The sequence below is a fragment of the Ambystoma mexicanum genome, assembly GCF_040938575.1.
Source record: "Ambystoma mexicanum isolate Mex_15411 chromosome 12 unlocalized genomic scaffold, UKY_AmexF1_1 Mex_chr12_unloc.1, whole genome shotgun sequence".
In the NCBI taxonomy this organism is placed as follows: domain Eukaryota; kingdom Metazoa; phylum Chordata; class Amphibia; order Caudata; family Ambystomatidae; genus Ambystoma; species Ambystoma mexicanum.
In genome coordinates this window covers 11576364-11592330 of record NW_027182322.1, presented here as the reverse complement: position 1 = coordinate 11592330, position 15967 = coordinate 11576364, and positions in this window count along the sequence as shown.

Below are 15967 nucleotides of genomic sequence, written 5' to 3'. Positions count from 1 at the left end.
AACCAGGCCTCCTTTATTCGTGCTGCAATCACTTCCTTCCCTGTGTGTGCTGGATGGTTTAGCTGAGCTAGGGCTCTTTTCAACAGCGCTAGGGGCATCACTACCTTTCCTGTATTACTCTGACGCCACAATGCATCAGTGGGAGACAATATGCATCCCCTTTTTACCCATAGCTCCTTTTCTGCCATAGGTGCTGCTGCCTGTAATTCCAGTATCTGCGTCTCAGTGATGTGTGTGTACCCATCCTTTATCAACATTTGTCTCGCTCCCACCAACCCCCTATCTTTTCCTTTTTCTGGGGGGTCCACATTTCTCCAAAATACGCAGCATGCTTAGCATGTGCGTCTGCTGTTTCGTTACCTTTTGAGATAGGGTCATCCCCGTTGGTGTGGGCCTGACACTTTACCAGGGCTATCTCTTTCGGGTCATCAATTACTTCAATTAGTTCTGCAAGTAGTAGGGCATGTTGTACTGGCGTACCATCTGCTCTTCTGGACCCTCTTCTTTGCTATTTTATTAATCCTGACTGGACTGTTGACGTGACTTATGCACTGTCGGAATATATCATGACTCTTTTATCAAAGCTCTCTTTCAGTGCCAAAATTAGGGCCACCAGCTCTGCGGCTTGAGCCGAGTAATGTTGTGGTAGTTGAACACACTTTACTGCCACATACACCCAGTCTTCTGTCAACTTAACCACTGCTGCTCCTGTCCTTCTAACTCCATCGCTTTGGTTGATCGTTGATGACCCATCAATGTACATTATGTCTCCCCCTGCTAGCGCATTTTCCTCAACTTTTCTTGTGCTGGAGTAATGTTCAATGGCTTGTGTACAGTCATGAGCATAGTCACCATCCTCAACTACCTCAGCTATAAATCTTGCTGGGTTTACATTGCTGCACCTTACAATCGTCAACTCTGGCCTGGAGAGAATAATTTCATAACCTGATGCTCTCTGGGTGGTCAGTGTAGATTTAGGCTTGTTCAAGATGGCAAAGAGGGCATGTTCCATGAATAGTGTGGTGGGGCACCCCATTGTTATCGATGAGGATTTTTCCACCGCAAAAGCTGCGGCGGCCAGGCTTTGTTCGCAAGGGAAGTGACCTAACACTACATGGTCCAAGTGTCCGCTGTAGAAAGCCACGGGCTTGTGTCCCATGCTCGTTTTCTGTGTCAGCACTGCCTTCATTACTGCTGAGTCGCAATGTGAAAAAATGAAGAATTGGTGTTCATAGTTTGGAGTGGCTAGCACAGATGCTGTAGATATGGCGTGTTTCAATTCATCAAACACCTCTTTCATTTCTCTTGTCCACCCCAACTTTTTGTCCCCTTTTTGTGCTTCTCTGAGGGCTTCGAGCAGGGTTCCTATGTATGAACTGGAGTCAAAAACCCATGCCCTGCAGTAGTTGCATAGGCCCAGAAATTGCTGTAGCTCTCTCACTGTCTGTGGTTGTGGTGTGTTGGTTATGGCTTGTGCTCTTTGTGGTGCAATGTTCCTTCCATGCTGAGAGATAAGTTGGCCAATGTAGAGGACCTGTTCCTGACAGTACTGTAACTTTTCTTTGTCCACCTTGTACCCATTCTCAGCTAACACTGTGAGCATCTTTACTGAGTACTTTCTACATCTTTCTTCAGTGGTGCTGCAAATGATGATGTCATCAACGTATTGCAGCACCGTGCTCTCCATCTCAATGTTTCCCAAATCCATCTCTATTACTCTGTTGAAGATGGATGGTGACTCACACTAACCGTGAGGCAACCTTGTATGTTTCCATTTTGTGTTCCTGTATGTGAAGCTTGTCAAGTCTTGTGAATCTGGGTGCAGAGGTATCGAGAAAAATGCATTTTTGAGGTCAATAACGGTAAACCGTGATGCCTCCGCTGGTATTCCACATAGCATGGTGGCTGGATTTGCTGCTATGGGATACTCTGCCTCTACAATGTAATTCAAGGACCTAAGGTCCTGGATGAAACGCTAAGACCCTCCTTTCGCTTTGCGCACTGGGTATACAGCCGTGTTGCATGGTGATTCTGATGGTACTAATATGCCATTGTTTATCAGAGCTGTTGTTGTTTCATAGATGCCCTCATCTGCCTCTTTTGATAGTGGGTACCGTTTCACCCTGGGTAATATTGCTCCCTTTTTCAGTTTTATTTTCACTCCTCCAATGCTCTTTATGCAGCCAACGTCATATGGACTGGTGGTCCACAGAGATGCTGGTACTGCTGCCAAGTCTTCCTCATAAAATGGTACTGGTGTAGAGGCAGGTGCCTCTAGTGCCATTGCCATTTTTAGTGCCACTTGCTTGTATGTCACTCTCAGCCAGATGTCAACACTCATCATAAACACCATCTCTCCTTCTCCTTTATTTTCTGAGAAGAGCTCCTCATCAGATACATGTGTAAGCCTGCACCCCTCAGCCAGTGCTATTACTGCTCTCCAGGCCCTCCCCTCCCTGTCTTGGGCATGTACTGCGATGTAATCTGCAGTTGCTATGATGCTCTTGATGCTCACTGAAATTACCTTCCCCTCTGGTTCACTTGCTGGGGTCTCTGGTCTGAACAAGTATGCTGCTGGCCTCCTCCAAATCTTGCCCTCAATTCCAGGCATCCATGCAAATGCCATGTCTGTTCCATATTGGAACATCTCTCCATCTACAGGCTCAGCCCGAGCTACTGTTTGGCCACAGTAAGCTTGCAGTATTTGTTGTGCTGTGAGCATGTTTATTCCTGGTGTGGAACAAATTATGCCGTTCTCTGTAAAGGACATTGTCATATTTAATCTGCTCATTATGTCCCTCCCAAGTATGTTTACTGGTGACTGCTTCGAATACAGAAGTGGAAGAGACATGTCATGATCTCCTATAGATAAGGAGATGTTATCAGTCAAGGGAACCAACCCTCGAGCTCCAGAGAATCCTTGAGTGTGCATGGCTTCGCCTGACAATTTAAACTTCCCTTCCCTTATGCAAGACCTAGTGGTCCCGGTATCAACTAAAAAGGAAACATTTTTGTCACCTATCGCCACCTGTATGCGTTGTTCCTCCGCAGTTTTAGGTGTAACCGATAGGATGGGACACATCAAAGACATCTGTGGACTGTCCTATTGTGGGTATAGTGACTGACCGCTCCCTCTGTAAGGGTTGTGGCCCAATATCGTCACCTTCCCCAGCTGTGTATGCTGTACTTGTTCATTAGTTGTTGATACTGCATTGTCTTGTACTTGTGTGAGCTGTTTTACCGGTTGCACTTGATGGTGTATTGTTGCTAACGTCTGTTGCTATTGTGGTGTGTTTGTTTGTACCTGTTGCTGTGGAGGTGTGTATGTTTGTACCTGTTGCTGTGGAGGTATGTATGTTTGTACCTGTTGCTGCGGTTGTTGCATGGACGCTTGTTGGTGCGGGGTGCACGGTTGTGTGCCTTGCTGTTGTTGGTAAACTTGTTGCTCCCCCATATGCCCTTGTTGCCCTGGTTCCCCCCAAGCTGGTGGGGTGGGCCTCATTCTACATGTGCGTGACATGTGTCCCACCATTCCACAAATCCAACATATTGGTGGTTCTCTGGCCTGCCATGGGAAGCTCCCCATGTTATCCTGGTATCCTTGCTGCCCGTTTGAGTAGTAGCCCCGAAATCCTCCCCCTTGCTGTTGTGCATGCTGGCCATAGCCCCTCCCTCTCATCATTCCACCCCTCCCTCTGTAGTTGTTAGAGTATCCATTTGCCATGGTCATATATCCCCCTCCTGTGTGTGTCGTGTATGGTGGGGGTGGGGGCATCTGCTGTGTTATTATTTGTGCTGGCTGCTGTACTTGTGCTACATGTTGTTGTGTCGTACCTTGTGCAACTATGGCCTGAGTAGGTGCTGATGTGGCTACCGCGGGCGTTGTCAATAGTGCTCCTCCCATGGCGTATTTGGATAGCTTCTTCTGTACCAATTTTGCCTCCTCTGCCTTCCTATCTTCCTGCTTTTGTTTCATCTTTTCCTGCCACATCCTACAGTGATGTACTATGGTTAGCTGTATTTCTGGCCAAGCCTTATCTTCAATCCCCACAATTTTCTTCAGCTGTCTTTGTACTGGTTCAGGGAGACCTTGTATCAATATGTGGTAGAAAATTGCTAGTATTTTGTCCCACTGCTCCCTAGTTTCCAAGCGCCACTTCTCCTGAATCTCCTGGATATAATCGACAGGATCTTCATTCTCACGCATTTTGCGTGACTTAATTGCTCCTATGTCTGACGTGTCTGGGTACTGGACCCTTAAGGCCTGCCACAGAGCATGCCTGCAGTTGGAAAATGGTGCCCCATCATGTGATGTATCTGTTGTTGTGACCCCTGGGAAGCCCGCCCTTTTCCATATGTCATCTGCAGCATCCCCTAGTATTGATATTAGGAGCCCTTTCACATCCCCCACTGCTAGTGTTTGTCCTGCAGTGTGTTTCTCCATCTCATATATCCATTTCCCAGCTCCACCACTTAGAGATGGGAGTCTGCATGTTATGTTCTCTTTATCAGCATGCTTCCAGGGTACATATTGTGGTATGGCCCCTCCCCACTCCAGAAGTGGCATCAAGTTGTACCCTCTCATTTCCCCCAATGCCTGTGGCATTATGTCAGTGTACTCATCCTCTTCCTCTGTGTCATGTGATCTTGTTATTATATCAATATTACAGTTGTTTGCTCTGTCCTCCCCTTCGTCCTTCCTCCCTCTTATTTTACCCTCCCCTTTCACCGCGGGCATGCTAGCCCGTTCTTCTTGTCTGTGTCCAGGGATATCTCTTAGTCTGTCAACATATGGAGTGTGCGCGGGGGTGAGTGTCTGTGGGCGTGGTGTTGGTAAGCGAGGTGGGCGTGATGTTGGTGTTACTGGTCGTGGCGTTCTCCCCGCTACTTCTCTTACCTGTTCTTCGCTCGTCTTTTCCTCCTCCCTTTTTCCGCATCCCCAAGGTGACTCGCAATTTACCCGTGTAATGTACAGTTTGTCTAGGCTCTCCCTATTGACTTCTCCTCCATTCTTTCCCGAACATCCTTCCTCCTCACTACAAAATTCATCAAGAAAAGACAGTCTCCAGTCTGTGAGTTTTCCCCCAACTGTAACCATCTTTAAATCGATTAAGTTCGCCTCCTTGTGTTCTCCTCTTTTAACAGTTGTCCGCTGTGTTGATGTTGTTGGCACCTCTGAGTCCTGGCGAGTGTGAGTTCTTAATCCGTGCTCCATTCTCCTATCTCCTCTCTCCTTTTCCTTTTTTCCCAATACTTCACCACCTATTTCCTCTCTTTTCTTCCGCAATCCCTCCATTACATCAGCACTTACCTTCGCCAGTATCTTTTCGTCTTCCTCCCTTCTTCCCCATTTTGCCCCTTCTCTTTTCAATATACTCTCTATTACTTTACCTTCTTCATACTTTCGGGCGCTTTCAGACAATATTTTCTTTTTCCACATTTCCATTTCCTTGTCCTTTTCCTCCTCCTTCCTTCTCATTTCCCGTTGCTCCATACATGACACCCTTTCTGCTATTGCTTTCATCCTTTCCGCTTCCTTTTTCTTCTCCTCCAGTCTCTCCCTCATCCTCTCCTGTTTGTCCCTGCTCTCTTTTCTTTCCTTCTTTCTTCCCCGTGTTTCTTGCACGAGCTGGCTTATCAGATTGCTTCGCACTTCTCTTAATAAAGCCAACCTTTCCTCCAACATTTCTTCCTCTACCTGCGTCAGCCGCTCTTCCCCTGTGTCACTCACCTCCGTCCCTGTCTGTGTGTTTTCCATCTCTTCCTCTTTCGCTCTCCTCACCGCGTCCTCCTCTTCTCCAGTTAGTGTCCCTCAGAGCTTTAGTTACACCTGTGCTGCTACCCACTCATCTGGTCCTATGCTTGCGACGTGTTCTCCACTTCCCCCCCCCGTGCCTGCCTGTGTTGTGTTTAACTCTAACGTGTCCGTGCCGCCCCCTCTGGTAGCTATCTTTAGGGGCGTATGGTGGAGGGCTGTACGCAGGGTTTGAATACCCATCGGCAGCTGTTAATTGTGGCCTGGCGGCTTCTCTTAATTCCGTAACTGGGTACAATCCTCCTTCCTCCTTCTTTACTACTTTCACCAGAGGTGTATCGTCTGTCCCTTCCTTCTCCATCTTTACTTCAGGTACTGCGACCGATCCTTCCTTTTCCTTTTTTCCCTCCTCTGTGCGTGGTGCATTGCTGCTCACCGTGCCCCTGCCCCCTCTCTCTTCCTTCTCTTGTTTGCATTCCTTCGTTTGTTTGCTCCCCTTTTCCTCTGTTGTCCACTCCATAGTAAACATTCCCAGTGACCCTGTTCTTGCTCCCTGGAACATCTTCCACAGGTTAAACATCTCCATATGGTGTGCTAATTTCTTCCCCTTGTATGTGTTGTGTAAGTATGCCAACAACGAGTGTTGGGTGTATGAGTCAATGCTGCCGTTAGGCGGCCATGGTGTTAGTATCTTGTTGTCTGTTCCTTGTGTCCATTCTATACTATATTTTACAATCTTCTCCTTGTGGGGTGATAGAGACGTGCAAATGTGTTGGAGTGGTGTAGTTAAAGCGTTTCCCCTCACCCCAGACCCCGACCCGTAATATGTGACCATGTTACAGCTTTGTTTCCACAATATCAACCTTCTTTACCTGGCCCAGTAAAACTGGGGACTTCCGACCGTCCGCTGAAAGGTAATACAATCGCAAAATATACAGTTCTCTTCCTTTATTGTTTGTCCCCCTTGATGTTACCAGTATGGCCCACTACAGCCGTGGCGCACGGAGCCCCCTGCGGCTGCGTGCCCTGTGTGCTGTGCTTTTACAGCCGCCCCACCTTTCCTTCTTCTTCAAACCTCTCCCTCCCCTTTTCCAACCCCCTTGCTGAGTGTGACCGGTGTTCTCCGTGCGCGGCCCTCTCACCTCTTCTATCCCACCCTTCCCTTGTCCTATCCCCCAGCCACTCCTAGATCAACCCGAGATGGTCACAGTGTCCTATACAAGCCCTACGGGTGACGTCACCAACTTCTGCAGACTAATACCGATAAGAGAATTTTTCATGAGATCAGAACGCGCGCAATATGCTTAACCCCCTCTTATCTTCTTTAACCCCACAGCTGTCTTCCCAAAATACCAATAGTGGAAAATGCAACAATCAATTAACTCATTACAATCGGACTGCGCACACTGCGTCGCCTCACGTGTGATACGCCTCTTCTCCAGAGGAACTTAACCAGCCAATTGTCTTCCGCACTTGGGACCAAAACTAGCTACCTCCTGCGGGAAAACGTTGTCTACCTAGCGAGCTTCAACACTCAATCGGTAGGGATCCTCGTCTATTCATTGATCAAAAACGTCAATTCATAGGAAAGCCACACACCCCCTTTACAGGTGCCCGCGACCTGGGCAAATCAGTGCCTTTGAACAACCACACATGGTACCTTTTGGCTCCACCCACCTTGCTCGGTAACGCGGTAAAAGACTTCCCTCGTGCCTGTCCCACTACCGCTCACTCGTCTGTCAATACGTATTAATCAAATCTTTTGCAACACACTGTAAAACACCTCCCGCCACCCTTACTACAATTCCTCCCCCCGCCCGCACAACATTACATTGCTTGTTGGGTGTGCCATATTCACCAAGTCCTCTTGAGGCGGGGCCGCTCGACTGCGTGCACCCCTCCAAAGCGGCTCACCACCTCCCCTCATCTGGACCACTTCTGGACACTCGCCAACAACGGGCGGGATACTTCTCAATCGGCTCCTGAGGGCCAATATCCGGATTGCGCTGTCCGGTCTTCTCGCAGTTCCGCGATGATCCTGTAGTCCTCAAAAAGGAGCAACGGCAGAGGGGGCCGCGCTGCCGGGTCGCCTCGCTGCAAGGGGCCTTGGACTTGTGCTACCAGGCCAACGGACATCAAACGATCTCAGCAGTGCCTCCAACTTGTCGGGGTGGTTCTCCCGGGGCCGGCAGAGCCGTCCGCGGACCTCCGGGCTGGGGAGGCCCCAACTTCTCCTGTGTCCCCAAAAGGAGTATGAGACACACACAAGAAGCAAGGTGAGTACTGCTGTTTATTATAATAACGGCAGGGATGGGTCTCGGCTCGTATGCATCTGATGAGACTCTCGTTGTTAGTGGAGCTCGCAGGCCCTTTTTACGTCAGTATGACGCGCTACTCGCGTCACCTGGGAAAAGTCGTCACAAAACCTATCGCCACTCTGGATTGGGTGCCCAAGTGGTAGGGTTAGTATATGTCCCCTATGGGAAGAAATGTTAGTGGATAAGGACGGGTCAGGTGGTACACTTGGGCTGTCCCTAACAGTTGTTACTTTAGAATTGTTACAGGGGGTCCCTTGGTGATTGGCTAAGAGTACTGGCGTCAGTAATAAGCCCCCCTGTATTCTGATTGGTTCTCCCGCGAGCCCTCAAGCCTGGGACCATCGTCGTTCCCAGCTCGCGGTGTACCTGTCATTAGCAACAATGTGCAACTACGTGTTTGTGCGGACAATGGACAGGTCTGCTCATGGGCTTGTGAGCGGGTCTTTCCCATCGCTGTAGGTGTCCCTCTTGCTGCTTCGTTGTTGCAACCTGTGTCCCAAACATGGGATCCTGGCGACTGTCTCGTGAGCTTGGCACCTTGTCAGTTCGGCTTGGTCACGTGTGGAGAGATCGTAGCTGGAGCAGAATTATGAGCATTAGTTTTTGTATTTCGCCTCTGAGGGCTTGGCACTTACAGGTGTAACCTTGGCGCTGGGCTTGCGGCATGCAAGTTGCAACATTGTGGCCTTGGCTGTGAGCTCTCCTTGGAGGCTCGTTCTGCATGGTCAGCACTTGTACTCTTGTCGCTGAGAGGATTTTCATGGCGAGGCTCCTGTCTGGGACTCTTGCTTGCGGCCTACTAGGGCCTAGTTCAAGGGTGGCGGTACATATTCCATAGTATGGAGGTCGCGGGGCAACCGTGTGTCACAAGCAGCACTAGATATACATGGTGGCGTCGTCATAGGTATGGGTGGCGGGGAAAAGCGTCAGCAAGCATGTACATGAGCTTTTCATGCATCTTGCGTTTCTGCGTAGCTGTAGAAGGCCTATGTAAAAATAACAGCAATGCACGTCAGTGGGTCTATCAGTCCCCTACGTCATAGCACTGAGTATGTTCTTCGTGTAGGTTAGTGTGTGAGTGACCAGTGTGCATGGTGGCACGTGTGTTCTTGTCTGTTGGCTACGTCGTCATGGCATCTCTAATGATGTGGATACTTATGGCTGTTGTTCTAGTCGATCTGGTCCATGTTGAAGGCGTCGGCTTGAGCCTGTCGCACTGGTGGACACACTCCTCTTATGTTTAGGTTTCTGAACCAGGGTATTTTGTCATCTGGTAGGTAAATGAACTCCTCTTGTGGGGGGTGTCTGGGTCGTGATCCCCTAGGCCATGGTCTGGATGAGATTGGGGGAAGGGTGTTATCCCATTCTCCTACTTCAGACTGGTAACCACTGGATGCTTCTTCAGGAAGAAGATATGTGTTCTGACTTCGGGATATTGATTGCCGCTCTAATCGCATTGTTTTCAACTATTTGTAGCTTCTTGATGTTTTTTGTTGAAGTGCCTGCGAATATGGCATTACAATAGTCTATCCTGGAGAGGATTAGGGCTCTTGCCAAGGTGATGCAGTTCTCCACCGTGAGGTAAGGTCTGCAGGCAGTGATAAGTTTGGCGGTATAAAACGAGGCCGAGGTAATGGCGTTGACTTGTCTGAAGAGGGTAACTGATGAGTGAAGGTACACCCCCAGCATCTTGACTTCTTTAGCTACCGTAATGCAGTTGCCATCTATGTTGAAGGTTTGGTAAGAGGATGAAGGCTCTTAAGTTTAGCAGGGCTACCTATAATCAAGATCTCTGTCTTATCGTCATTAAGACAGAGCTCGTTTAGGGCCATCCAAGCTTGAATGGCTAGGTAGATAGCATTGAGTGCTTTGGAATCGGTGTCATAGTCACCTGTGATAGGGATTAGAATGTGGGTATCATCAGCATAATTTGTATATATGAGACCCAAATTGTCTAGTCTATCAAAGAGTGGTTTTGTGAAGGCATTGCACATCGTGGGGGATAAGCAAGATCCCTGAGGCACTCCACAAGTGACTGGGGTGGGGTGTGCGGCCACCGTAGTTGAGAAGACTCTCATGGATCGGTTTGATAAGAATGATTCAATCCAGTTAATAGCATCATTGGAGAAGTGGGCATCGCTAGCTAGGTGGCGGCATAAGATTTTGTGATTTACTAGGTCAAATGCTGCCGAGAGGTCCAATAGGAGCAGAATGGCTAGGTCTCATCTGTCTCTTATCTGATCCATTTGGGTTTTTAGGTCTACCAAGGCCGTTTCCATGCCATGCCATGGCCTGGGCGGAAGCCAGATTGACGGAGGCCCAGGAGGTTGTGGGTTTCGAGGTATTTTTGGATTTGCACATAGGCTACCCTGTCTAGTATTTTTAGAGGAAATTGTACCGTTGTGATGGGCCTGTAGTTCTTTGGCATATTGGAGTCTAAGGTTGGTTTTTTCAATAAGGGAAGTACCCAAGCTTCCTTTAGGTTTTCTGGTACTTTGTTGGTGGTGAAGGAAATTTTAATAAGTGAAGTGATGAAAGGTGCCAGGTTGTCTGTGCAGTCTTTGATTAGCGTGCCAGGGCAGAAGGCCTGATTGTACTGATTACTCACAAGTGTTTGAGAAGCACAGGCCCAGTTTATCTGAAGGAAGAATTGGCATTAAAAGCTAATATACATAACTTGAGATCAAAGAACTCCGTACAACTAAAAATTCCTGCCTGTAGACTGTCGCAGGTCAAAAGGGAGCGTTTTTCACTGCAGTCCGGATGCATAGAACACAATTCCCTTGAGTCTTGGAGAGGACATTTCTACACTTATCTTTAGAAAGAAACTAAAGACATTCCTGTTTAGTTAGAATGTTAATTTCCATCTATGCATTGGTCTATATATGCTGATATCGGATTGGTTTGGCCTCCTCTGGCCTGGCAGACACTTTCTTCCTTCTGTTATGTCTGTGTGTTTGGCTCCCTTAAGCCTCCGGGTCAGTGGTGTGCAATATAAATCAATAAAGTAAAGTAAATTGGAGGGGGGATTGCTATCCTCTTGGGGTAATAACCTTGTGCAATCACCATCACTAAACTGCACCTTGGTGTTGCTGTCAATTGTTGATCGAATTTTGATCAGTTATTATCATATCATTTTTGGTGTTGCAAATGTGAGAGACAGGGCCTCATTATGAGTCACCCGATATGGAAATAACGGTGGCGGTAAATCCGCTGCCACCGTTGTTTCCATAGCGGGTGATCTCGAGTCCTGCAGGCGGAGGTGTCATTCCCGCCCGGTCTGACCTGGCGGGTTTAACACCACCCGCCTGCCAGGCGGACGTGGAAACACCGGCACCATCACAAGATGGTGCCGGTGTTTCCACTTCCCCATTCCCATTGAGTCCTATGGGACTCAATGGCAATGGGGATTTACCAAATTCTGCCTCTGGAATTCCCGGCTCACCAGGGTCGTAATGCCCAGGTAATTCCGGGAATCATGGAGGCGGAATGGTAATACGAGTCCGGCGGTAACCTGCCTTAATTTCAGGCACGGTTACCGCCGGACTCGTAATGCGGCCCATAGTGTCATACAGGGGCTATAGAGACCCTTTACATGTTTAACATTGGTAAAATAGAGTACAAGTTGATTTATTATCACTTTCAGCATTAATTGCTTTGAATGCATAATTAAAAACAATTCAGAATGTACTTGGAGGAGTTATTAATTGTTCCTTCCATATTCTTTTCTCTTTTTCCTCCTCTTCTCCTTCCCCTATGCTGTCAGTCTTGTCCATAACTGTGTGAAGTCGGTAACACACACCAATGTGATCAGGAATGTTTTTGTGTGTACTGAAGATGGCTTGGGTATGAAACGTAGCTAGATTACCCAGCCGAAACTCGAGTAGACACATTCTTTACAAGCTCCATTGGACAACAAAAGCTGGATAGCCTACATGAACTGTGTGGTGAACTACTGTATCAAAATAAGACAATTGATACATGCCAGCATTTAATTACCACAGTGCATTCAATGTCAAGACAGCATGTTGCACTTTAGGTCAATTTCTAAGACCTACCGTCTTTGTAAATTGTCTCCGCACACATTTCTGACATCTCTAAAAAGTCAAACTTCTTACTCCACCTCCTGAGAGGTACTCTGCCTTTCCTCTCCTTTCCCAGAAGCTCACTGTCTCACAAGCTCTGGTTCTCTTCAGGTTGGACTACTGTAACAGCCTCTTTCTAAATCTACCTGCCTCCACTCTCCGCCCTCTACAACTAATCCAGAACAGGACTGCTAGACTTGTCCTTGGCCTCAAGCCCTGGGATCGTATCGCTCCAGCTCTGAAATCCCTTCATTGGCTCCCAGTGGATGCAAGGATTACATTTAAAACCCTCTGCATTGTCCACGAGGCTTTCTGGGGCCTGGGTCCAAAATACCTTAAACTATTCCTCTGCAAATACCTCACTTCTCGAGCCCTTCACTCCTCTATCTCTAACTCCCTCAGGGTTAGTCGTTTTTCAAAGAAACGAGCTGGGAGCAGATCTCTGTCTTTGGTCGGGGCCTCCCTTTGGAACAGCCTACCGGCCACCTTGAAACATGAGGAGAACCATCTCCAGTGCCGGAAGCACCTCAAGACCTTCCTCTTCACTTCCGCCTTTGCCCCTCTTCTCCCCTGCTGACCTGTTTTTCTCACTTGCACTGTGCACCTGGACACCCTCTGTCCTTCGGGCCTAGGTACCTGCTCACCCTTCCTCCCTCCTGCACTGCCTCTGGGCCTCCCATTGCACTGGGTTCTGTATCTGTACCCATACAGTCCCCCACTCTTCCTCTGCAAATCAGATATACCCTATCCGACTAATCTTGCACTTGCCACTTGCTGGCTGCACTACCACTTTTGCATTGCCTGTATTTATTCATTTATTTAACTTATTATTTTCTCTTCTCTGTTCTGCACTTTCCACTTCTCCCCCTTCCACGCACTTTCCCCCTTTTCCCTTTTCCATGCACTTGTGCGTTCTTAATGTCACTGGGCCTAGTAAGATTGTTGTTTTTATTTTGTGTTCTCCCTTGTTCCCCTCCCTTTGCTTGTTTGCGCTCTGAAACACTTGTGTACAAGCGCGATATAAATAAAGTATCATATCATATCTTTTACAGATGGTTGTGTGTGTTCAATTTGAAATAACTGTAGAACTACAGATTTAGCTATGCATTTTAAATGAATTATTTTTTATACACTGTGATTTTTTTCTATGTATAAATATAATAAAGAATATTGTGATGACAATTGAAGGCATGTTCTTTTGTAAAGAGATTGCTAAAGAGAGAATAATTGTCAAATGCTATGAGAGTGTGTATACACCTTTTGGTCTATACGTTTTGTGTAATTGGTACACAAGGACAGCTATAACTCTGCCCTAGATTTTCAGTAAAATCTATTTCTCTCTCTTGAGAAGCACTCTGGAGAGCCTCTAAGCTCATCCTAGTCAATCTGCCATTTGCAATAGATTCCATTGCTTATAATGTAGTTATACCAGTATACACAACTAAACCTCAAATCAACTAAGTGTGGATATTTTGTTGGTGGCAAGGTTACACACTGAGTATTAAAACCATTAGCATCCCTCCACTGCGACCAGTGTAAAGACTGGAGGGGGGTATCTGTACTTCTGCCCTCTATATGGTAGAGGCACAGCACCCCAGCCAAGGTTCTCTATATGGTAGCTATGGACGAGCACCCAAGGCTTAAGTTCTCAGGAGGTGATGCAGGCTGTTTCTTAAGTACAGTGAGTCCCCAAGCCCCCACAAAAGAATGTCCACACATTATGTTATGTGCTAACAGAGTTCTTTATATAAAAATAAGGTTCAGAGATATATCGAGGAAAAGTGGAAAACTGGTGCTGTTGCAGCTGCTTCGACCTTTGCAGTGCTCTTCGATGATCGATGGTGGAAGTCCTGGGAAGATGAGGCGTGCGGTAAACCTTGATGCAAAGTGTTTGGTGGCGCAAATAAGACTCAGTGATGAATACAGACCTGCCAGTGGGTGTCGATGTCAGAAATTGTGTTTGCTGGTCCTCTGGCCGGTCGGTGCTGCAGCCGCAGCACGTACCACAGGATAGCTTCGGCAATCGGGACTCAGATCTTCACTCTGTCCGTGTCCTCGGGACGTCTTTGTCGGCATCTGGTGGCAGGAAACTCACCGGCTGACTTTCCTCAGTAGCTGGCGACCTCGACTTTCTCCGGCGGGACAAAGTGGTCTATGGTGATGGGAAGGGAGCTCTTGTTCAAATGTTCTTTCGGCTGTGGGCGTCGAGCAGCACAGTGACCAGGTTTCCCAACTTCTGGGAGACACGATTCGACTGTCTTCCAGCGCTCAGGAATATCTTCCAAACCCTGGTCGACATCAATGGACTTCGAGGACCTCAATGTCCAGGCGCTCTCTTCAGGATTCTCGGCGGACCCCTTCTCCGGACGTCATACTCACAGAACTGGCTTCCAGGGTGCCTCGATGAAGGACAGCAGGTTTTGTCCCTCGTAGCTCGGGCAGAGGACTCCTAGCCAGGCCCTCTCTTGGATCAGTCCTCGACAGACTCAACAGCTTTTAGATTACATCGAAGGAAATGCACCAACAATCTACTTCCAGCTGGGCTTCAAGGATGAGGTTCACATTTTGACTTCAGCTTCTGAACAAATTGGTACGTGAGAGGCCCCCAGATGTAAACATCTGTCCCTCATTCACTCTGGTTGACCCAGGCTCAGTCAGCCAATTACACAGAAGGGCATTCATGCAGGCAGGCAGCCAATCAGGCTCACAGGCATTCAGGCCATTCACTTCCACCCTGACACCCATAACAAGGAATGTGGATTGGGGCAAGCACCCAGCCTCTCAGCACACCACACTGCATTCATGTCAGTTTCAGGCAGGGCTGTCTCATTCATTGTGTCACACACCCAGAAACCAGACACCCATAACATAGTATGCATATTGTTCACACACTCTATTCACACAGCTCCCAGCCCAAGGCGTACCCACAACATACAGTCACTGGGAAGGCTCCAGCCAGTCTGGCCTGGACTTCCTCACAATACCATATATGGTTCTTCCACCCAACAGCCAGTCAGGGGAAGGGACAGAGTCAGGGCTTCCCAAGACTTTGGGAATGCAAGGTAACAGGCAATAGAAACCATGCAGATGATTGATTCCTGTGGCACTCTACCAGTAACCAGGTAGTGTTCAGATCTGAACCTCCTCATCTGGAAAGCCTAGTATATTTCTGAGAGGTATCAGGAGAACCGGTTCCTGCAGAGCCAATTTTTTTGCAAGGAGTTTCATCAGCATCTGGTGGTGCACCATATCGAAGGTGATGTATAAATCCAGGGGGACCTGGACACAGGAAGCCCTTTTGTCCATTTATCTAGAGAGCATCTTTAATATCCTGTGCATTCAAGGCTTTTGTAATCAGGCAGAGTACTTTGAAAGATACTCTGGTATGTACTGGGTGCCGTGTGGGCACGTAGAGAGTCCACTGATTTGCTTTTGCCTTCAGCAATGTGTACCATCAGCACCCGGTGCAGTTGTTCTGCAGGGAGGCTGCCATAAAGTGTGCTAGTCTATCAGAGTCCCCTTTTACTCTCTATTACGTCCCCTGCCGGACAGCATTGACACTAGAAAGGACAGTATCCAGTGGGGGGAGGGTGGCACTTACTGTTCCAATGAGCACAACTATATTCCTTGGTGTGTTTTCTCGATCACCTCCATAGCCTCCAATGGTGTGAAGTTAAAGAGGCGTGCATGTGAGAGGCATAACAGTGAGCAGGTGGGATTCACATTTTTTAGTGTCTGTAAACATTCAATGATGGCCTGGTTAACCTGGTCAATGATACTGAAGGCAAGGTACAAGACGCAAGGCAGTT